The sequence below is a fragment of the Pygoscelis adeliae genome, unplaced genomic scaffold (genome assembly GCF_000699105.1).
Source record: "Pygoscelis adeliae isolate BGI_AS28 unplaced genomic scaffold, ASM69910v1 Scaffold386, whole genome shotgun sequence".
In the NCBI taxonomy this organism is placed as follows: Eukaryota; Metazoa; Chordata; class Aves; order Sphenisciformes; family Spheniscidae; genus Pygoscelis; species Pygoscelis adeliae.
This window is the reverse complement of record NW_008824940.1, coordinates 93740-118388: the sequence shown is the minus strand read 5'-3', so window position 1 is coordinate 118388 and position 24649 is coordinate 93740. Positions and strand designations below refer to the sequence as shown.

The window sequence follows — 24649 nt, the reverse complement described above, 5'->3', positions numbered from 1 at the left end:
CCTACATAAATATTTTACCTGCTTTCAATAAATAATGCCATTCTGATAATTTTAATTCACAGTTGCATATGTGTATGCAACTTTAAACCATTATATTTTCCTTGTAAAACATAAAATTTCTCTGCCAAAAGGACATATGAAGGGCTTGAATCCCTTTTAATCTATATTTGGCCAGCAGCAGCACATGCTAAAGCCCCTAATCACATCTTGTGCTTTACCAGGACCAGAGGTGAAGAGATGCTGTTTAACCTTTCTCAGCCCCCAGCTGGTTCCTTCCCATTCAAAGGATCTATACACTGCATTTATGAATAATGACCTCCTGGGCTACAAGAAAGCTTTGGTCCACTTTATACTCTTGACACTGAGTCCCAGAGGGATGGGGACACAGAAGCCATCCAGTCTTGGAGACACAGGAACTGTCCATGTGCATCTGGACAGTTTGGCCATTCCCAAACTTGCCTGAGCACAGTAAAATTCCTGTGCCCATCCTCGCTCTTCTCTTCTCTTCTCTTCTCTTCTCTTCTCTTCTCTTCTCTTCTCTTCTCTTCTCTTCTCTTCTCTTCTCTTCTCTTCTCTTCTCTTCTCTTCTCTTCCAGAATGAAATCCAATGCTTAGCTCTGATGCATTGGAAGCACAGTTCAGCACCGTAGACTGGGGTACTGGCACCCGGGTTGTTCTGCCTGGGTATAAAGAGCAGTCAGGAAGCACGGTCTGAGCAGGAGCACCCCCTGTCTCCCCTGCTTACATCAAAATCAAGCAGGAGGACAAACAGGATCCACTTCTCACAAGCAGCTACTGACTGTGAACACAGAGTTCACCCTTTTTTCTGTCCTTCAGAGCTGAGGACCAGGTGTTTATAAGCCATTATCCTCTAAACTCTTCAACACCTGAAGGTGCAGCAGGGAAAGGCAGTGTGTCAAACTGCCTGTAAAATCCCCTTCTAGCCCAGGTCTGCATAGCGTAGCAAGCCTAAGTGCCTACAAAATGTCACAATTTCACACTAGCAGCTTTCAGGAACCTGCATTTTCCCTTGGGGCTTCTGATTTTAAAATACTTGAAATATTTTTGTATTGTGTTTATCCTCTCCATTTTCGCGTCAGGGAAACCTGTCAGCAATTTGCTATGGGCATAGGTAGAAGGGATGAGGGGAGTGCGCTGGAAATACTGGAAAATCGCCTACCATCTTCATCAGCTTGATGCACAATAACATGTCAAGCCAAGTGCAGCTCAGTGGTGCTTACTCTCATGACAAGACAGAGCTTTAGTGTAAGCACCTAAAGATACGTGTATATAGAGATAGGGGTGGCTGCACCATCTCGGCTTTCAGGTTTTCCCTTTTAGGCAATGTCAAACTAGTCCGGCAAATCGTAGAGCAATTTTGTCACTTGGGAATGGGTAAACTGGCTTCTGTGTACCACAGATCTGACCCAGAGGTTTTTCCGAGGGACTGTTCATTGCAGCTGGCAACGTTTTAGAAATAAAGCCACAATTTTTAGTGGGATAGTGATGGAAGACTAGAAGATTCCTCCCCTGTCTATCCACAAGGAGTCACATGGAAAAAACAAGTGGCAACGGGTAAAAGTTGCACCGGGAGAGATTTCATCTCAATTCAAGAAAGAATTTTTTTACAGTGAGAACAATCATTGACTGGAACAACCTCTCCAGGGACGTGGTAGAGTCCCCATCACTGGAGGTTTTCAAGATGTGATTTGACAGGGTGGTAGACAATCTCATCTAGGCTCCCTTTCCCATTAAATGTTCGACCAGTTGATCTTTGGAGGTCTCATCCAACCTGGACTGTTCTATGATTTAGGATTTTGTTCCTACAATGCGAATCTTTGCTGATTCAATAGCTTTGGGGGATTTGTTATCTTTGAATTTTTGCCCTGCTCTCAAATTTCATTGAAATTGCTTGATTTCTTCAAGTTTCTGAGAAGTGATGAGAGAGAGAGATGCATGGACCAGCAGGAGGGACATGTACAGCAATACAGGGTTCTTTTCCTTAGAAATCAGGCTAAAAATTGAAAAATCAAAATATGGCAAAACTTGTTACAGGTGTTTTTGTTTCAGAAACTTGGACTTTAAAAGTTGCAGTATATACAATGAACTTCTTTGCCTTCATTCACATTCAAACATGTTGCACATTTTCACATAGTTAATAGTGTGCTGATTAGGCTGGCCTCAAATGAATGTGTCAGTCTGACATGCACAAGAGAAATGTGCATGTCAGTATGTGTTTTCTTGATTAGACATCAGTTTTCCTTTGAATTTGGAAGCCAAAAATCAAATTAGCTAACACGATGCTCTGCATGACTGACTCTCCTGAGGAACTTAACATCCAGTATCATGTCAGCTAGTTATGATTAAGTAGCTGACAGAGAGATAGCTCTTGTCAGTTAATGTTGAACGTTGCTGGCCAGTCAGTTGTGTCAGGTTAGTCAAGTCATTAGATTGCGATAAACCATGTCCCATTTTCGGGAAGTATGCACAACAAACATGGGTGCCACCAAATGATGGAGCTGGCAGTCTATCTTCTGCCAGGGCAGAGTTAATGAGAGAGAACTGGAAACTTGCTTATTATTGTAATGTTTATTTTAAGTGGATAAAAGGTGTCATACATAACTGTGTGACCAATTTTGGTCTTCTGGAATTTGACTAATGTTTTGTGATCCTTGCACATACACCCTTCCAGGGTCTGGCTATCTGCAAGGTACATAAAAGTCATGGCAGAGAAAAGCAGTGAGTAAACGTGATATCCAGCAAAATTACATCACATTATCATATGCAGGGGTTTATGTTGTTTTGTTTTAAATTCAGGATCAAAGCAGGGTAAAAATGTCATGATTTAAGCAAGGACTTCAGCTAGACATTTTTCAGAGAACAAAAAAGCAATGAATCAGACAAGCAAAGACTAAATAAACTGCTGTTCTTGCCTTTCTCAAGGTATGAGTAACTAGTTTTGGCCTGTTACTCTTATTTTTGTATGGAGATTATGGAGTTGTCATACTCATTCTCTTCCCACAACTCACCCACATTGAATGCATGGGTCATGCAAAAATACTTACGCAAAATGCAATAAACATCTCGCAAAGCCATTTGCAAATTATGTGCCAATGACATGACCATTGATCTTTTATTTCAGCATGTGTTCATGTAAAAAAACCTAAAGGAATAGGAGGCCTGCTGTGAATCTTAATGTGATTACTCTTTTTTACGGAAACCAAAAGAATGCTTTTGTTTTGCCCATGAACTTCGGTATTTCAAAGGTACTTTAACATGAGTGCTATAAATTCATAAAACTCTTTTTTAACACTACTTCATGGGCACTTTTTTTCTATTGTCCCCATAATAACATGAAGCTTGTTTCTTGGGAAGAATTATTCCAAAATCTGAGAGATTTAAAAATAGGAACAGAGCAAATTTAAACCAGGAGCTGTCTGCTGCACTTTCTTCAAGAAAACAAACTGGTGTTCGAGTTTGTTCTGCTCCATGGAGGAACAAAATCACTGTAAAAAAATTCTTTCTTGAATTGAGATGAAATCTCTCCCGGTGCAACTTTTACCCGTTGCCACTTGTTTTTTCCATGTGACTCCTTGTGGATAGACAGGGGAGGAATCTTCTAGTCTTCCATCACTATCCCACTAAAAATTGTGGCTTTATTTCTAAAACGTTGCCAGCTGCAATGAACAGTCCCTCGGAAAAACCTCTGGGTCAGATCTGTGGTACACAGAAGCCAGTTTACCCATTCCCAAGTGACAAAATTGCTCTACGATTTGCCGGACTAGTTTGACATTGCCTAAAAGGGAAAACCTGAAAGCCGAGATGGTGCAGCCACCCCTATCTCTATATACACGTATCTTTAGGTGCTTACACTAAAGCTCTGTCTTGTCATGAGAGTAAGCACCACTGAGCTGCACTTGGCTTGACATGTTATTGTGCATCAAGCTGATGAAGATGGTAGGCGATTTTCCAGTATTTCCAGCGCACTCCCCTCATCCCTTCTACCTATGCCCATAGCAAATTGCTGACAGGTTTCCCTGACGCGAAAATGGAGAGGATAAACACAATACAAAAATATTTCAAGTATTTTAAAATCAGAAGCCCCAAGGGAAAATGCAGGTTCCTGAAAGCTGCTAGTGTGAAATTGTGACATTTTGTAGGCACTTAGGCTTGCTACGCTATGCAGACCTGGGCTAGAAGGGGATTTTACAGGCAGTTTGACACACTGCCTTTCCCTGCTGCACCTCCAGGGTTTGACGGTATCTCACATCGCTTTTAGCTCCATAGCTACTTTCTCTCTATGTGACTGCAAGCATTAGGGCCTGCAGTGTGAAAACATAAGGAGAAGAGCAAATGAGAAAGCCCCATGTTTGAAGTGTGTGTTGTGACTGTCCTGGGGAAACCTCCTCATCTCTATTTTGAAGCTTGGAAAATTGAAGTGTACAGAGTTTGCTGACTTGAGCAGAACTACCTGGCCCACAATACGCAGAGCTGGGTAGGACTGTCTCAACCATAAGGATGTTTTTTGGCAGAGCAGACACAGCAGATTTTATATGGCAGGCGCAGTGAGCCCATTGTCATGAGGTGCCCTCACTCGGCTGTGTGCCGCATACGTATGAGGTCTGACATTGGCTTTATTGACTACAGACGCCCTCGTAATTTGGTTGCTTCTGGATCTGAGCCATGCCCTACAACCTCAGAGAAGTTGGGTGTAGACCCTGAATCTGAAAACACTTGGTCCAAGGAATCCTGGTATTCCTCACCCTTGGAAGTATCTGTACCTACTCTGTTTCCAGGGTACCTCACACTGAAGAGATGCCCTTAATTAGTGGCAGGATCTGAACAACATATTGCCCTGAGCCCTAAACAACAACCAGCAGAAAGAGAAACTAATTGTGACAGGGATACACTGTAAGTACTCCTCAGTGCCCAGCTTACAGACTGCTAAGTTCAGAGCCCTTCTTTAGGAAGCATCTGTTCCCCACTGCCCACCCTGTGCCAAAGCACCTCTACTGAGCCTTTCTTCTCTCCCAAACAACTAATTATTTTCCACAATGGGAGCAAATTGAATCAATCTGGGATCCATCTTGCCTCCCCATCTGATCCCTGCACATGTAACTAACTAACCTCTACAACTACCTGAAAGGAGGTTGTAGCGAGGTGGGTGTCGGTCTCTTCTCTCAAGTAACAAGTGATGAGAGGAAATGGCCTCAAGTTGCTCCAGGGGAGGTTTAGATTGGACATGAGGAAAAATTTCTTTACTGAAAGAGTGGTTAAACATTGGAACAGGCTGCCCAGGGAAGTGGTTGAGTCCCCATCTGTGGAAGTATTTAAAAGACGTGTAGATGAGGCGCTTAGGGACATGGTTTAGTGGGCATGGTGGTGTTGGGTTGACGGTTGGACTCGATGATCTTAGAGTTCTCTTCCAACCTTAATGATTCTATGATTCTGTGATTCTACCTCTGCTGCCTTTTTCTCTGCTCCCCACAGCCGGGCCCCGTCCCCATTCTCTCCAGCCCATTTGCTAATTCCCTGCTGTGCATATGCTCTGTTCAGGAGCTGAAGAGTCTAGCACAAAAGCTCCTGGCTTTCCAAGAAGCAATGCAGTGTGAGCAGGGATTCCTCCAAGTGGCATTTACAGGCTGTCTCCTTCCAAACCCTGCAGATGAGAGTACACATTTGCCATTCTCATTTGGCTTCTCCTTCTATAATAACCTGCAGCAGATGTTTGATGTTTCACTCAGTACTAACTAGAGTTGCATATTTTGTTAATTTCCATTAGTGAATCCCTGACACTTTCAAAGTCTTTTTTCATGTATTTTAATATTCAGCTGATATTCAACACAATTAAAATCTCCGTCTCACAGAGGCTGTTCAAAATGTGTATCGAAACATAGATTTTCTCTTTCTGAGAAAAAGTAATTGGATTGACCATGCAGCCTGCTGAAGGGATGCCTTGGCTGCACAGTTTTTTAATACAAAACTTGCAGAAGATAATGATGACAGAGCTTTGGTCAGAGCCACTCCGGATATGCTGAGGAAGGACATGGCCACATGACTGAGTTTCCTAGCACTGTTTTTTGCAGCTGAGACTGCAATTCAGCAGAATGCAAATAAATAACAGCAGAGGAGTTGCTGCAGCCATGACGGGCTACAGACTCAAAAGAAACCAGGTTTGAGGAGATGAGTTCTCTCTTATTAGAGCAGATGATGTTCCTGAGAAAAGCAGATTGGTTTGGGGATGAGAAACCGTTTATGAGCATAATGCTGACGGGAAGCATCACAATCCAATGAACCAGCAGAAGTACAATAAAGGAGCCTGTTGAGCCCTTCTCCCTTTCCCTGAGGTGCTTCTCTGCTCTCACCCCCATCATCCTGTAGGTCTGACCTTGAAGGGCTCTGGTCCCTGTCTCAGAGACTGTCTCATCAGCTCAACTTTCAGTTGATCTGTGCTCATGAAGGAAAAGGCAGGGAGGAGGTCCCAAGGACACGCAAGAAGCAGATGGAAAGATGTACTGAGGTACAGCAGCATGTGTCTTTCCCCAGTTTGGTTTCTTGCAGTGCTGGCCCAACCCTCTGATGGCAACAAAGTCAATGATCTTGCATCGTCCCTACTCTAGCTTTGGTGAGAGGCTGCTGCAAAGGGATGACTGCGGGGTGGCAAGACACAGGGGCAAGAGTGGTCTAGAGAAGCTTCTAAGGTGAAACTCCAGGTTGTCAAGAAGGGAGCTGGAAAGGCACCTTCAGTGAGGCGAAAGAGACCTCTAGATGCAGTTGCACCTTTTCTCTGACTCTTCCTCTTCCCCTGATTCCCATCTCAGCTGGAGCAAGGATAGGGAGAGGGGGAAAAATATATATGGCTGGACAGTGGATGGCATGGCAAAGACAAGTCAAGGAGGGCTTCAAAAGGCTCTTTAAGACTGGCTGCTGCGTATGTGCTGTGTATATGTCTATGCATGTGAGTCAGGATAAGCTGCCTTTTACTTTCAACTGGAAATGTATAATCAGTTCCAAAGGAAAATGGTTCTCTGCCTTGTCTTGTCTGCCCTCATTGGAAATTGTGTTTTCTTTTCCTTCAGAGTGCTTAGCTTGATAGTCCACATCACATGGATTTTCAGCAAAATTGACTTTATCCTGATCAGGCATGCATAAAATTAATTTTCCTCCATTTAATAATAATAATAATAATAATAAAAACTAAATATTCAATATATCCCAAAACATTAACAGCTACTTCCTTGATACACTGAGGTGGGTTAAATTTCATTAATGATATCTTTTTCCTATAAAAGCACTATTCCCCCCCCCCCTTATCTTGAATTTCTATCCCAAGGCAATGATATATGTTCAGAAAATAATTTTCTCACCAAGAGCTGTGTATTTGCTCTGAATAAGGAAGTGGTCATAAAAGGCTTCAGAGAAAGTCCCTTGCAATGGAAAGGGTTAAAAAATCTCAATTATATGAGTTTCTGAATACTCTTCCTCCAACAGAGATTCAGCACAGTAGCTACCATGGCTACTGTGGTCCCCTAGCTATTTGAAAGGCTGTCACTCCCACTGCCCTGCCCACTAGACGCTTCCCCTGGACTCACACACACGCAACCTTTGAGCTTTTTTTTCCGCAACGTGGAAGTTGGCTGAGTTGTAGGAAGCAAAATATGAACTTCAGGGTAAGGATTTACTTTGGTTCTAAGTGCGTAAGAAAAGGCATGAAATATTGCTGAAAGCATTATTTGTAGTCAGGAAGGAATACTCAGGTGTCCTTACAGGCCTTTTCCATACTTAAGTCATGAACACAGAGGCAAATCAGCAGCAGACATTCAGTTTGAGTTTGTCATTTCTTTGAGAGGGGACAAAGGGCAACTCACTTTTACTTTTCAGGTTTTATTAGGGCTTGTGTACTCATTAAAAAATCATGTGTGCTATTGTCTTAATGGTTCTGAGAAGGTACAAATCTGTCTGACAAACAGGAAGAGGTGAGTGATGCTGCTCACAATGCTTATGTAAAATCCTGCCTCTCTCAGGGTGTTTTCTTCCTCAGTCCTTGCGATTTGCTTCCATCAGTCTCAGCCATGGGAACTCAGCAGTTAACATGGCTTATTTTCACACCTTTATAAAAGTCACAATCAAAAGCAGTAGGACCTCTGCCCTGGGGACAGGGAAGAGGACTGGCATGTAGCAAAACAGTTGTTCTTTTTCTCCAAAAGGTGAAGTCATCAATTATTCTTGTTCCTTCACACAGGGCTTCATTTACTTAGTAAATTTTAATTACTATAATCAAAACCTCAGTTTCTTTTGTCATCCTAGCTACCTGCAGTAGATAAGTTGCCTTCTAAAGTATTTCATGTGAGTGGGCAGGACTGACTCCTTATACAGGCTAAAAATATTTGCTCTCTTAATGCCATGGTAGGTTCTATCCATGAGAGGATTAATTAAACCATGGCTGTGAACATACAGATATCATGGTCACGAACTGTGAAGCACCTATGCACACACACACAAGCAGCACAGTGAAATGAATTAATGCCTCTAGAGAACTGTGTCACTTGACCTACCAACAACAACTTCTCCATCCGGGCCCTGTTTGGCTGGTTCAGAAGTGCCTGCAAGGGACCTCATCCCAGTTTTGGGTTCTTTCAGGCAGGATTGAGTCCTAGCACACAGGAGACAGCAGGGAGTGCTCTAGACCTCTTCTCCTGCCTCTACACAGACCCAGAGGATGCCAAGAGATGTCTGTCAGGCACTCCCCAAACATAGCCTACAGGAGGCTGCATCTCGCTGAGCAAGATTAACTCACACTTCACCAAGGACTATTGCAGATGACTTTACAAACCAGTTGTTGCAGAACTGAGGATGCCACCAGCTGTTCCCTAGGGGACAGGGTGTCTTTGTAACCTTGTGCTGTCACAACGTGCTAATAGCAACAATACCTTTTTTTTTAAGATGGTCATGCAATAGCAGGGTGGCCAGAGCAGAGCAGAGCAGAGAGCAGAGTTGGCTCACCTACTATATGTCAGCCTGTGTCCGTGTTATTTCACTTGAATGGGTTTGGAGTTCACAAGTAACCTTCTGTGATGCAGAGCCTAACATGGGTGTAAAGTATGTCCAGAGCCGATCAGCCATTTTCCTAGTGAAGATCAGGGCTCCTCACACCAGGGCAAGCCAAGGCCATCAGGTCCTAACCGTATCACTGATAACTCAGTCTCAGTAATTTGAGATTCCTTTCCCTTAAAAAGGTGAAGTGACAACAAGAAAAGTGGGTCACAAATAGATCGTAGGACAAAACGTTAATGGATAAGTTGATCTGGCGCTGGCTTCATTGAAATTATGCTGCAGTGAATTTGATGTCACGACTCTATTGAACTTCTTGCCTTGCTACAGGAAGAAGCATGGGCAGGGGGAGCCGTTTGTTAGCTCCTGAAGTTTCTGGGATTTGTTACTATAGGAGTAGGTGCCATTCATTTGTTGGCTGATACTTAGATCTTCAGGTGAACCCAGGGGGTTCAGCATTCAATTCCCAGGTGACCTGAGGCTGAGGGGTATCCTTGTCCTGTCTTCCTATGTCCTTCCATTTCCTGGGCAAAGCAGCCATGCAAGGAAATCTTCAGAAACCAAGTTGTAGTATGTCTAAGCTATTCAGGAACGAGGTGCAGAGAAAAGCAGAAAGGCTTAGACACCTAACTGTCTGCACTTGCTATGGACACAACTGCCCTGCCTTGGATTTAGGGACTGAAATGTACTTCTTCTGTCAGCACATCATCACAGAGAGAATCTGCCAACTGCCAGCAGTTGAGTAGTCTCCAACCTCACCCACAGTCAGCAGCGGTGTTGCCACTGCTACCTGAGAGGCTCTGCTGTTGTCCAGACTGACAGCCAAGTAGGATATGGTACTTTTTTATATTATTGACCAAGTGTAAGTGAAGATTGAGCACCACGGGTGCACAGCAAGTATTCAGCAGGTACGAAGTCATGTTCAATGTGATTCAGAGAAAAATAGGTACCAGCTGAATGCCTTACCTCCCAGTTACTGCCTACTCTAGGAGATAGGGACGGTGCCAAGAGATCAGGGGAAGGAGAAAGGGACGAGAGGGAAATTAAGAGAGAGGTTTTTCTCTGCTACACAAATAACAATAGACTTTTAATTAAACACATTTCAAGAAGAAGCTTCCTGTCTTTAGCTCTAGGCAGAGCAAGAAGCTAATTCCAAATCTTTTGTGTCCCTAAAGCGTCACCGGCACTAGGACATTACCATGTCTCTCCCCTCTCAGAAAGTGCCTGCAGCATGTATTGGGCTGGTGAGGCACACTGGCTCCGAGAACTGCCTTCCAAGCCTTCGGCATGAGCCAGGGTTCCTCACTTCTCATCAGGTCAGGGGTAAGACTGGTGCTGAAACAGCATAGAGAGCTCAGACATTTAAAGGATTAAGCTGCCAATAATGATGGGGGGGGGCCTCTAAATAGCGTAAACCATTTGCATTTGATTCTCAGATACCACTATGAAGTTTAGAATATGTCTACATGGTATGAGGATGTCTTTTCAGAAGAGTAAATTAATCCTTAGCTGATTTACCAGTATACCTTTCCTATGTCTGTTTGCCCGCTGTCACCACAAAACACTGCATTCTCAAGCAGTTTTCACAGGGAGTCAGTGGTGAAATTTTTCTCCTATAATTTAGAGGTTGCTATGTCTATATTGCAAGGGGTGTGTGTCTACAGCACTGGCTGTACGATCCTGGTATCCGTATAGCACAGCCCCTTCCCATTCAAAGGGCAGTGTGAGTTCAGGCACTTGACATAATGCATCAGTCCTTCCTTCATAGGAGTCTGAAGATTTTTTTGGCACCTATAAGCAAATTGTCTGCTCAATGCCGACCACATGGTATCACCACAAGAACCGATGGGGTAGGTAGAAGGGAACACTGGCTGGGCATAATCTACCTGATTCACTCACATAACTTGCCCTGCCATAGTCCACAGAGTTCACGTATAACAGAGAGGGCCATAAAGCAAGTCTGGCTTAAGCACAGCACTTGGGAGTTTAATGCAGTTTGCCACTGGCTCTTTACTGTGCCACCCTTGACAGTGTCCAAGACAGCTGGTGTCAAGCTAGTGCAGCTGAACTTACCCGAAGCAGCATTGCTGGCACGCTGGAGTCAGCTAAGCAAACGGATTTTCTGTTAGTTAGTTTTGATTGGGAATTTATTTTCAGTTAATCAAAGACAAACTAGAGAAAAGAGAAGTGAAATTCTTGTAAAGCAATTTAGCCCCCTGGATTTCAGCTCTGGATCACATCTTATGACAAATAAAAAGGGGAGGAAACTCTGAAAAATGTCCTTATCATTTTTGTCAGTGCCTATGCTGTTGTTCTCTGTACAAGTGGCATGCATGTTTATAGACTGCAGCTACCTGGATGAATCTATCAGGCCACGCAGGGTTTTATCATATAAGACGTCAGGACAATGTCAAAGGGTTTCAGCACAGAATGTGAAAAAAGAGAATGCAAGGAGAGACCAGTAATCTCAGCAAAAAACAGATGAGAGTAAAACCATTTCCAGGACCATTACACAAAGAATAACAATTTTTAATTTTATAAAGTAGGTATGAGTTCTATCTTGCCTGCTCACATAAAAAAGGCAATACACAAGTGTTAGTCATGAAAAAGCTATATAAAGAGGTAAAACCATCTTTCAGTTCCCATTCACAGCTGACACACCCATAGACCAAGTTAGCTCCTTTTGCACGGCATCTGTCTGTAGCCCTTGTGTAATTGCTTGTCCACTGTAATTTCTAAAACTTTTTGGGATTTACTGCTTTCCAGAAAACATTTCCTGAAGTGTGAACCATGCATATCTAACAGTCTGAAAATAAAAATTCTGCCTTGGTAATACTTGGAGTTTGATTTTTTTTTGTTGTTGTTCTATTATTTTAAAACAGAATGATGATCTGTCTGTATTTTTCATAAGACACTGTGGAGGGAGAAGCTCATAAACTAAAATAGTCAGTAAAACAGGAGTTGGCTCACTAGCTGCAGATACATATGATGGCAGGGGGGTCGTTTCACCTAACTGCAGCATCTTTACAGCTCTACATCTGGCATGTTATTTCTACAAGAAGGGGAGAAGAATAGACATCTCTGGGGCATAATTCAGTTCATTTATTTGAGTCATTTAGATTTATCTAGTGGAGTTAAGGTTTTGTTTACCTCTACTTGGAGTTAAAATCAGACCTGGTTTTAACCAGAACCAGAGATCTCAATTTCCTAGTTTTGTGCTTCAATCTCCAAGTTATCCTGGAATCATAAAACATCATCCTGTCCCTAGGAAACTTTCCTGAATTTGACAAATTGGTATTTTCAAATAAAAAAATAAGATTGTGTTAAAAAAGTCCCCCAACAGGGTCAAAATCCATATTCTTCAACAGACAGCTTGGGTGCTTGGCTACATGGGTATGAGTCCAAAGCATCACTTGGACCTCTGTACACTGCTGGAGGGTAAAGTAGTTGACGTCAGCACCTTCCTTGCTGCTTCTCCAAGAGCCAGAAACACCAGGTAAGCTCAGTGATGCTTAACTGAGACAAATGTGAATGACACACTGGAAGGAGCAGATCTCAAAAAGCACACGCTCCAGCATATTCTCACGTATTCATGTGCCTCACTCAGAGAGCACTAACGGAGATGCCTCCTATACCTCGCCTCTGATGCACATCTTCCGAGACTGCCAACGCAGCATGAAAACCCCACGAAGAGAGGCCCTCTCCAAAGAGACCACACTTCTGTACCTGGTCACAGCTGGGAGCCCTGTAAAAACAACCTTTCTCACAGTATCCTGGCAACTACAGATGGAGTGTGCTTATGTGGGAGGGAAGAGAGGTAGGAGGGGGGAGGATGTGTGGCTGTTTGAAAACATTTGTATAAATACGTTCACTTCAAGTTCATTTCTACAAGTGACACAAACGATACAAGGAGAGAGTGCTTTGTGCATTTTTGCCAGTGCGGCTTTGGTTTTGTATGAAACCACCAATTTGCAGATTTTCAGCCAAGTTCATAGCATCAGAAATGACAGTTAAAGGTAAAAAGGATGCAAGAAAATTACTTTCCGCCAATTCCATTCTAACACTCAAATCCCAGTTGCATTGCCCTTATCTACTGTTATATCTGCCTGTTATTACTGGGCATTAGTAGCAATGGCAAAATAGTTAAAGGCTTTTTGTGATGTAGCGGTAAGCAGAAGTGTTGAACACGTACAATATCCTTGATAAAATTCTCAGAGGAGGGGAATGTTCTCTGCAGTTGGCAAAGCATGTGCTTATTTGTTAGGTAAAATGGAATTTCACTTCTGGTTTAATCTCATCACAGAATTCTTGCAATTCAATCCATTTTTGAGAGTCTAAATTACAAAATATTCTGCTTTTGCCACCAAATTCATGTATAAATAATGACATCTGAGAATCTAAATAATTGCATATGAAAAGTAAAGTGCAATGTACAGACCACTGCTAGTTTTAGATCTAAATTGTTGCACTGAAGGTTATCTAGTAGAATAAAAGAACAGCAAATATTTCCACAATGTGGGCATATTAGGAACTTGTTGTGGTTTCACAGAAGTGTTTTCCTTAATCAGCAAATCTTCCTGTTGTTTTAGGATCCTACATTGTAGAAATGACCAAGAGACAACAGCATAGGGAGATGATAAATCACATAAGTGATTATGTGAACAGTGTTGAAATGTTAACAGCAGCTTCCTGCTAATGGAGCACTGGAACTAGCAAGAGCACACACAACAGCATACATGTGTCAGCTTTCCAACTTGGAACAAAACAAAAATCATTCAATAAGGAAGGGCTACCACATATTTGCTGGGTATGGTTTAGCTCTTTGTTCTCCTGGGATCTCTGTGGGTTTTTCTTTCAGCTCATACTACATGTCCTGTGATACATTCTCTTGGAAGGAGCCAGTAATGCATTATAGGAGGCAGTGAAGCACCTGAAATGTCAGGGAAGGACATAGAAGAAAGGGGAGTATGACACAAGTGATTCCCAGCTTTCCTGAAGCAATTGCAATAGTGTATCCAAATGGAAACACTCCAAGCTTTTCTTGGGTGTTCTGATTTTGAATCATCTGAAGAAAAAAATCCCTAAATTTTCCATTAAAAGAAGATACTTATCTACAGAATGTTGATGTAAATCAGAAAATAAAATTCTTCCTTCAAAAGTATATGTACTCAAACAAGGTCTCCAGTAGGTAAATTAGCCAGAGGATGTGTCAGTTTAAAGGAAGTGAGGATTTAGCCTCCTCTCGGAAAAGCAAATCTCAGTTGCATGGTGTGTGCTTGCTCCACGCATATGAGAGATCCACAGATCTGACAATTCCTGGAGAATTTATCCAGGAAAGCTCAGCATTTTATTTTCTGTAAGGTTTTAGAATCTCCCCACGTAGCCTGTTGGGCACACTAAAGCAAAGGACTCAATTAAATACTTTATATTAGATTCTGAGACACATTTGTAACCTTGTTCATGCACTGAACTCTAAATGCATTTACAGAAAAAAATAACAAATAAAATCTGACCCCAGTGAGTAAGAAGCTCTGAGTCTAGTCTTGACTAGACTCAAGCATTGGTCTTCTGCACAGAGGGAGAGATACCTCCTGGGTCTGGAATGTGCCTTGCATTTGCCTCTCCTTCCTTCAAACATGCAGAATCACAATGACATCCACAAGGGCCTGAAAATCCACTACATGAATAAATGCAACCCAGAACACTGATAGGGTAAAGAGCATTACATAAATGCTCTATATATCGCAGACCTATGCATAAATGGAAAAATGGTAATGGTATATCACTCAAAATGATGTAAGAAAGCCAATATTGGCTCCAGTCAGTATGCAATGTGACCATTTTATATGCAGGAGGATTTGATAAGATTAGTTGATGACAATCCATTCTTGAAATGCTTAAATCATTTTTATCTAGAAATGCTTGCATTGAAGAAATGACTAGCTAATATAAGCCCTTTTCTCTGATTTCCTCCTAGAATGCACAAAACCGTGTGCCAGTTTATGCTGAGAATGGATTTTTTTAATCCATTGTGAAGTTACATATCTGCTGTTTCAATTATTTCTACTCTGTGTCTATTCAATTTTCTTTTCTAATTTACAGCTCCAAGAGTCAAACTGAGTCCTTGTGATCATGCAGTTCTTTGCCTGTGTCCTGGTTTCAGCAGGGATAGAGTTACTTTCCTTCCTAGTAGCTGATACAGTGCTGTGTGTTGGATTTAGGATGAGAACAATGTTGATAACACACCGATGTTTTAGTTGTTGCTGAGCAGGGCTTACACTAGTCAAGGGCTTTTCAGCTTCCCATGCTCTACCGGCTGAGAAGGCTGGAGGGGCACAAGAAGCTGGGAGGGGGCACAGCCAGGACAGCTGACCCCAACTGGCCAAAGGGACATTCCATACCATGTGACGTCATGCTCAGCATATAAAGCTGGGGGAAGAAGAAGGAAGGGGGGGACGTTTGGAGTGATGGCGTTTTGTCTTCCCAAGTAACCATTACGCGTGATGGAGCCCTGCTTTCCTGGGGATGGCTGAACACCTGCCTGCCCATGGGAAGTAGTGAATGAATTCCTTGTTTTGCTTTGCTTGCGTGCGCGGCTTTTGCCTTGTCTATTAAACTGTCTTTATCTTAACCCACGAGTTTTCTCACTTTTACCCTTCCGATTCTCTCCCGCATCCCCCTGGGGGGAGTGAGCAAGCGGCTGTGTGGTGCTTAGTTGCCGGCTGAGGTTAAACTGCGGCAGCCTGTGAAACTGGTATTGGAGACTGAATTATGCCCTGTGGGCAGCCGCACTGGCTCTGTACAGGGCCTTAGAGTCACCTCCTGTAACCTGCTTGTCTTAAAGATTAACAGATGTGTAATAAACTGTAATGAAACAAGGGTTTGGATACCACCTCATCCACAATTCATTCGCTCTAATCCGTGTCGGCACTGCACATGAAAAAGAATGAGGAGGAAAAAATTCATTTCTTTTCCTAAATACTACAGGTTTGATCTTAATCACATACAAATAGTAGATGTAGGTAAGATTTGTATATAGCCACTTGTCTGAAAAAAAAAAAAAAGCTTAATGTTTTGAATATTTCTGTACTATGATGCACATTTTACTATTTTTCACATTGTGTGTTTGGGATTGAATTTACCTCACACCACCTCAGACATCTGACTTTCAGACTGGTTACCCTGGCTTCCCTTGTCAACACCTGAAACAAGCAGTTCATCTGACCTACCTTGTGTACCTGTATGAGCGTCAAAAGAATTTGGCAGTGGAGGTGTCTCCTTAGAATCATAGAATCATAGAATCATTAAGGTTGGAAGAGACCTCCAAGATCATCGATTCCAACCGTCAACCCAACACCACCATGCCCACTAAACCATGTCCCTAAGCACCTCATCTACACGTCTTTCAAATACTTCCAAGGGATGGGGACTCAACCACTTCCCTGGGCACCTTGTTCCAATGCTTGACAATCCTGTTGGTGAAGAAATATTTCCTCATGTCCAATCTAAACCTCCCCTGGCGCAACTTGAGGCCATTTCCTCTCGTCCTATCACTTGTTACTTGGGAGAAGAGACCGACACCCACCTCGCTACAACCTCCTTTCAGGGAGTTGTAGAGAGCGATGAGGTCTCCCCTCAGCCCCCTTTTCTCCAGGCTAAACAACCCCAGTTCCCTCAGCCGCTCCTCATACCAGACCCCTCACCAGCCTCGTTGCCCTTCTCTGGACACGTTCCAACATCTCAACATCCTTCTTGTAGTGAGGGGCCCAAAACTGAACACAGTATTTGAGGTGCGGCCTCACCAGTGCCGAGTACAGGGGCACGATCACTTCCCTACTCCTGCTGGCCACACGATTTCTGATACAGGCCAGGATGCCATTGGCCTTCTTGGCCGCCTGGGCACACTGCCGGCCCATGTTCAGCCGGCTGTCATGGACCAACACCCCAGGTCCTTTTCCGCCAGGCAGCTTTCCAGCCACTCTTCCCCAAGCCTGTAGTGTTGCCTGGGGTTGTTGTGGCCGAAGTGCAGGACCCGGCACTTGGCCTTGTTGAATCTCAGACAGTTGCCCTCAGCTCATCCTTCTCTCTGTTGACTGGAAAGGCAGTCTAAAACAACTTTCAGCCACCTCAGTTTTGACAGTTGGATCTCACTGCAGGTTTACAAGTCCAATATTTACTTTCTCATTTAAAATTGGTTGTGAAATACAGATGCATATAATAAAGTAGCCAGTGTAAGTGGAAAGAATTGCTCTGGCTTTCTCAGAAATGCAAATGCAACTGGGACACAATTTCTTTCCATTATGGACTCTTTTACTCTTTCCTCAATCTGTTATTACAAACCATGGCTGAAGAATAATTCTCTATTCATATTCCTCACATACAGCTATGATGAATATTTTCAATACATGTACATCACTCGTTAATTTTAAGCAATACTATTAAGGGTCTTGTTATTTATTTCCTCCTCTCTCTTCCCCCTACCTGTATAAGTTAAGCAGTTTTTTCTTTTTTCTGTGCATTTTTTATCTTGCATGGATGGAAAAGTAACTCTTTACATTATTACAGTTCCTCAAATCCAAAAGCAAATCTACATTTTTTAATTTTTACTATTTTTGACATTGCCTTTATTCACTTTAATTGATACTAGAAATGATTCCCTATCTGGTTTTGCTTATGAAGAGCTTTTTCTCTTCTCAGGCTAATGTTGCCACTGGAACTCTGTTGTCTCACAATTAATGAAACTCATCAACTTCTCTCTTATGTGTTTCGTCTTAATCCACATTGTTCCTATTTGATGCTGCACAGACTTGACTTCTTACCAATTCTTACTTCTCCTCACCCATGCATCTAAACTGTTGACTACTTGTCTGTCTGGGGACCTGGAAGGCTTTCATACAGTCATGCCTTTCCCAGTTGCCCCAGATTCTATCGCTATTTAACCAGCTAAACAGACATAAACTGCCATTTTTCATAACACCATCTGATACTCCTTGCAAGTTACTACTCAATTTAATCTAATTTTTCCATTTTTATTACAATTTAGTTCTCAGTATACCTTCTTATTCCATGAATGGCAAGAAAAGTCATGGAAACTTTCGGAGTCCTCCTTTTTGTCCTTATTTACACTCTGATACGTCTTCAGCTATAGCTTTCTCTGTAAGTTTCCTCCCACTGAGAATTAACCATTTACAATCAGCTGGGTTTTCAGAAAGCAGTAACTTTGTCCTAGCTTACATGGCATACACACAGATTGTCACAAATCTTTTCTTATTTACTAGCAGTAAGTATGTTACAACCATAAGTATGTTACAACAAGATTTTAATAACTACAAATCCACAACCATCAAACAGGATAAATTTGTTTTTTAAATACCCTTTACGGCATTACGGGAGAAGCAGAAATAGCCATCACTGTTGAAAAAAAGCTAAAAAGGAAATACTTAAAAGCCAGGTAAAAACGGAAGAAAATGAGCACCAATCAATAGAAACAAAAAGTCCTGGAAAAATGAAGAAAAATATCAGAAGAAACAAAGAATGGTAGGACTATAAACAATGATATAATAAGGTATATGATGAAGTATAATTATGATTATTGGGCACTTCCAACCCAAATGCTTGTGAAAAGAGCCCGGTACCAGGTCATGCTGCTGGAGTCAAGGAGGGGGCCACATCTGTAGGCAGGGTGGCTGTACCGGGCACTGCCAGTGGTACTGAAAGGGACTGACGATGAGCATCAGCTGTGCAAAGCTGTGGGGAAAAGGTGAATATAGCTACTGAGTCTATAAACAGAACAGAGGAGGAGGAGGAGGAAGAAAGCTATCTTAAGAGTTTCCACGGTAGCGTAGTTGTGGTTGCTATATTTAAAAACATGATATTGGCACAGCAAGGAAGATACGAGATTGGAGGCTGAAGAAGACATCGTACGAGTGAGAGATAAAAGAAGCTCAATCTGTTTAGTTTACCAAAAAAGAGATCAAAAGGTTGCTCGATTTCATCATAGGAGTTCTTGAATGAGAAAAAACACTGGGTCTGGAAAGCATTTGTAGTTCAGAAAGAAATGCGTGGCAAGGAACACCGGCTGGAGGGTAAAGCCAGAGAATCCCCAGTCTCTAAAAAACATTTCCCTTTAAGACTGTGCGTGGATAGTTATTGAAATAAACTTCCAAACCTCATTTTCAAAGCAAGACTGCACACTTTCAAGACATGCTTAAGCCAAATATAGAGTATTTATAGAACACAACTGTAACCGCAATTGTATGCAAAAAACAAGTGTTATCCCAGAAGGCCACATTGTCCCTTCTGGACTTGGACAAAAAAAGATCTATGATTTCTAGAAGTGACTAAGCCACATCAGAATAGAAACAACTGATTAAACTATGCTCCGATGACTTGAAGTTTCATATGCTGGCTACAATGAGCATGGCTGGAGCTCACTATGAGGCAGGTCGATTTCATTCTCTTCTTCTCAGAGTGTTTCAGTGCCTGAGCTTGATCTTGTGACTGTAGTAAGGTTTTAATTAGAGCAATTTTTCTCTGAACTCTTAATATTATTTAAAGTTGAAAAGTGCCTACCAGTATCTCCGTAAATGTTAGATCTGAGTGGGATGTGGTTTTTCCCTTCCCTGGGGACTTTTGACATTTCAGAAATGTCTTCTAAATTAGAACAAAAAAGAAAATGTAAAAAAAGTCACAAATCATAAATTCAATTTTTTAAAATCATGTCTATTGGACCATTTCCATAATTTCAATTTTCACTTCAAACTTTTCAGATATTTTTAGACTGATTAACTTTTGATTTCCAAGTAACAAGGCAGTTTCAAAGATAAAAAATATGCCTTGGAGAAATCAGACAATGGTGGATGGAAGTCAACAGCAATGGTTTGGGAAATTTTTCCAATAAATGAGAAGATTATTCTAAAGTACCCTTCGCATAGCTTCAACAAAGGGACTTTTTTTTACAGAAAGCAGTTCCTCAGAGAAAATACCTGACCCCATCTAAAATGTATATCTGCTGGAGCACAGATTTAATAATACAATGTGTACTACACAGACAAAGAGGATTTAGGAAGAACTATGTATTTGATTTTAGCTGAAAATAGCAGAATTTGTTTATAGCTGAAAATTCATTTTCATTCTCTCTTCAGGGTGATTTTCAGTTGTCTTTCAGGAGAGCATCTCAAAAGAGTATGAATTACAAAAAGAAAAATCACAATGAGGGCAACAGCTAGCACTGGCGAGGATTTATTTTAAAAGCCTGTTTCACAGATGGCAGACAGGAGCTGCTTTTGAACTCTGCTGTGGTCAACAGCTGCTACTGAGGCTGCCTTCCCTTAACTAAGAGGGAACTACATCTGGAGGAAGTCAGCCTAACTGCGGAAATCATGAATGAAACTGGCCAGATGAACTTGCCATGAAGTGCAGTTCCCATATTCAGGCAATCCACAGCCTTTTAACTAGATAGGCCTTTCGATTTGGGAAAAGGTTTTACTGAAACCTCATTAATGTAAGAAGCTAATCAACTCTTATAGCTGCACTCACCAAGAGAGTTTTGCCTTTAAAGGATTCACCATGAAATCATTTGCCAAGGTACAAGTCTTGCCTGGAAGCACGTGTAATACACACTTTTTTGACTTGTTGCGAAACATCTGTCTCCTGTTGCAGTCAAGGTAGAGAAAGATAAGAAATCACCTCTATACGCAGTGGTGTGGTTGGCACATAACACTTCTAGTTTGAGCAATGCAGTGTTTATCCCCATTCAAACAGAGCACTGGAAAATTGTTAAAAGAAAAGAAGTTCTCATTTCTTATTTACCAAAAAGGCAATGCTACCCAGTTAAAATCAACGCTACACCATTATTAAAGAATGACAAATGAACCAACTTCAGAGAGAATAATTAACCAATTAAGAGAATAGTTTTGTCTATTTATAGTCAATATTGTCTATTTATAGACAATAATCTTGTCTATCTATAATTTTGTCTGTCCCATCACTAGATGGGACAGATAGAGAAAACAAGACATAAAAAAAGACTACATTGCTTCCTAGGGTAGTATTTCAGCCATTTTGAGAAATGTAAAAACAAGGTTATTTTTGTTTTCATATCCAGGGTTAGATATATGCACAACTGAGTTGTTCTGTGTTGTTTTCTTCGTGGCGTAACCCTGTCATCCTTGACTTTGGGGAGCCCTAGTAAAAAGTAACAGCAGCAGTAAAGCCTGAGCATCTGAATGCTTTAATTCAAGTCATTCCCAGTGACAGGATTTTGTTTTCATTCCGAGCAGATTCTGTTTCTGCTAGAAGGTTCAGGAGACAGCAAAATGCAGCCAACAAACTCATAAAATAGATCCTGTCAGACAACTACAGCTTCCTTAAAAAAGCAAGCGAGTAGTTTGATTGTTTGTATAAGAAAAAGCAAAAGAACACACTGTCTAACTCTAAGAGTTTTTATTATAATCCTGACATTTGGGCTGCTTCATTTTCTTAAGTTTTCATTTTTTCTTTGTCAGTTCCATGACAATTTAAACTGTTTTTAAGTCAATTTTTGATGAGCAGAGCATGCTCAAGCATAGAGTGGTGCAGTCCAGGAAGGTGTTACTCTCGTTGCTGCCTGTGACCATCTACATGGTTCCCTGGAAAATTAAGAGGTGTTTTTAAGTTGATCATGCTCTATAAAGGGATTGACATCAGTGCCTTCTGACCACAGATAAATTTTAAAAGTAGCACTTTTCATCATATTTTAGTACAAATCTATCAATAAAGTGTTTTGATTGCCATTACACACACAAAGGAAAATGCCCTTCTGCAGAAAAGAGGCAAAAAATGCAATCTTTTATATCAATTAAATACTTGAAACTAATTTTTAGTTTCTCAGTAGACCATCTTTTAATAGAAATAGTTTCTCCCGTATGTGACAGATATTGATATGTTCTCCTTATAATAGTGTCATTATTGATAATTATTTATAACATAACCATACTGTCTTTTCTGTGAATACATGTACTGAGGAACATTTGTTATGTGTTCTCCCTTTTTTGTAACTTATATTTTCTGCTGTGATTCTGTCATTTAAGTTTCCCTCCAGACATACTGAGAGTCCAGGCTTAATTCTCCAGAGCCTTAACCTTTGGTAGAATAAGGAAAGACAGCACGCTATGTCTGTTTCTCACAGGCAGGGAGGCCCAACACCAGATAGAAACTACTGAGGATCAAAGCTCTTTGCTCTCATGATCCTTTCTTTTTGAGGCAATACATCTCAATTAACTCCAAGCTTCTAGGAAGAAGAAATAAGGAGGAAAAGAGACTACTTCATCATGGTTCTTAACTTTACTACTAAGGATCTGTGAAAAATGATGCATTCTAGAGTGCATGACTGTATTTCCATGCCTTAAAAACAAATTAAATTGTTTTCTTGCCATTGCCTAGTTTAGAATTGTTTCATTTCCAAAGCTGTTGTTACTACAACAAAGAATAGTGTGCCCAATTACTGGCAAATTAAAGTCATAGTCATGTCGTATCACAGATACTATATATAAAACCAAGACACTGAGTCATTTAGTTCCTCCTCCTGCAGAAGTTGTTTTGACACAGCTGTGAAGAAAAGTAAATTGCCTCTCCTTGTTTTCTTTAGGCGGGGTGGGAGGGAGAGGGAGAGGAGAGGAAGGGGTTAATACTTCTAGGCATCAATATCAACAAACATTTTTTTTTTCCCAAAGAAACATTTCCCAAAGGAAAAAAAGACCTGCTATTTAAGCAACAGAGTACATATGGTTGCACTTGTAACTCAAAGACAACTTTTGGGGAGTTAGATGTCAATGGCCCAGCTGCCTTAACAGCCATGTGCAGTGTGCACCGATGTTCAGACTGGAACGTGGCAGCCCTAAGGTACACTGCAAATGAAAGTGTTTTTCCCAGACTCCAGGGGGTCCCATCAACATTATTTCAAATGAAATATTAACAGGGGATATTCATAAGTAATACTCCTAGATGATCTAATAGAGTCAAGGCTTGCAGTTATTTGAAATGAATGAGCCACAACAGCCTACGTCGTTGCTTCGGAGCAGATTGGCAGTGCTTATGCGTGTGAAAAAGTGGCACAGAGCGTTCCTCAGAGAGCCACTAAAAGCTGCCAGAAGGTCCTGGAGGGTGCAACAATGAAGCTGGAGACCCCCAGTACCATGCCAGGGTTATGAAATAACCAGCAGACTGGTGTGCGCAATAACTTCAACTCTCCTCTGATGCTTGAAATAGGCTCTGCTGAATGCCAGCCCTCCCAGATGACTGCATTATAAAACCTGCTGAGGAAGTGCCAGGAGTACTCAAACTACATCCCAGAGGTATTCAGACACATCTTATTGCATATTTTTAGCTGTCACGCATGGCAGCAACTACTGTTTTTATAGTACAGTAAATACCACTGTCTTCACTATACAAAAAAGTAAACTTTAAAGTTTAGATTAGTACAGTGGAAAAAGTGACTGATTTACTGAGTCTTTTTTTTTTTTACTTCCATAGAGTTGAGTCTGCTATAGACCAAATGTATTATTCTTTATCCAGTATCCCATCAGTCAGCTTTGCACAGAATGAAAAGCAGCAAGAATTTCACTAGAATTCGTACATAACCATTTTAAGACCCAAAGAGTGACCAGGACACCTCATCTCTGTGGCCAAGCTAAACAGAATAATGTAGTAATTTCTCGCAACAGATTTAGGTGCGTTGTTTATCCTTCTTCCTCCTGCTCTTCCTACAAGAAACATGGATACTGCTGTTTTTTGTCTTCTTACCCGTGCAGCAGACCCAAATCTTCGGTTTTGCAGAACTGGAAGTGATTGTGATATGGAAGAAAAAAATTTCTTCCTATAATGGATGCATGATCACAGCATATATAACTGTGCCAAAGCTCATCCAACATATCTTTAATTGAGATACTGCTCCCAGTGAAGTTGTAACTGCATAGGCTAGCTGTGTAAATATCTACCTAGATCTCAAAGGACCAAGAATTGCAAGAAGGGAAAGTGTCTTTTACAAGACCAGCTGATGTAGGTGGTAGCAGCAGAGAAGTTTCTGGGCACCACACAGTCTTTTCATCAGGACCGAGCATATATTATCAAGCTGGTATTAACATGGCCACAGTGCTATTAATACTTGAAGTGGCTAGAAAGTTGTCTCTGGTACATCATGTATCGTCTGGTACATGTACCACATCTTCCACTGCAGTTCAAACACTCTCTTGACCTCAAGCACAAACACATTAATATCTTTCCTTGAAACCATTCATGAGAAAACATAAGTAAAAAGGGAAGAAGAAAGAATAAAGAAATGGTATATGAAATAGCTGTAGAGCAGAATCAGAAAGCACCTTTTTTGAACTATAAGATATGAGCAGGCATTTATACACAACTTGACAGGAATTTATTTTTATAGTATTTTGTAGGACTGCTTATTTTGTACGCAGAACTTTATATTCAGTGACAATTAGTTTGTACTGTATTGCTTCAATAAGTCACAGCAAGCAAACACATGCTCACTTATTTATGACTTTTTTTTTATTTTGGAACTTTTTTTGTTGAAAATGAGCTTCAGACTATGTGCGTCCCTTTG

The 24649-nt window shown here is 41.4% G+C and overlaps 1 protein-coding gene across 2 annotated transcripts in view; it reads right to left on the bottom strand.

Moving 5' to 3' along the window:
• GLRA2 (glycine receptor, alpha 2) overlaps window positions 1-24649 on the bottom strand; it is a 129524-nt gene that overhangs the window by 51357 nt on the left and 53518 nt on the right. The window lies entirely within an intron of this gene.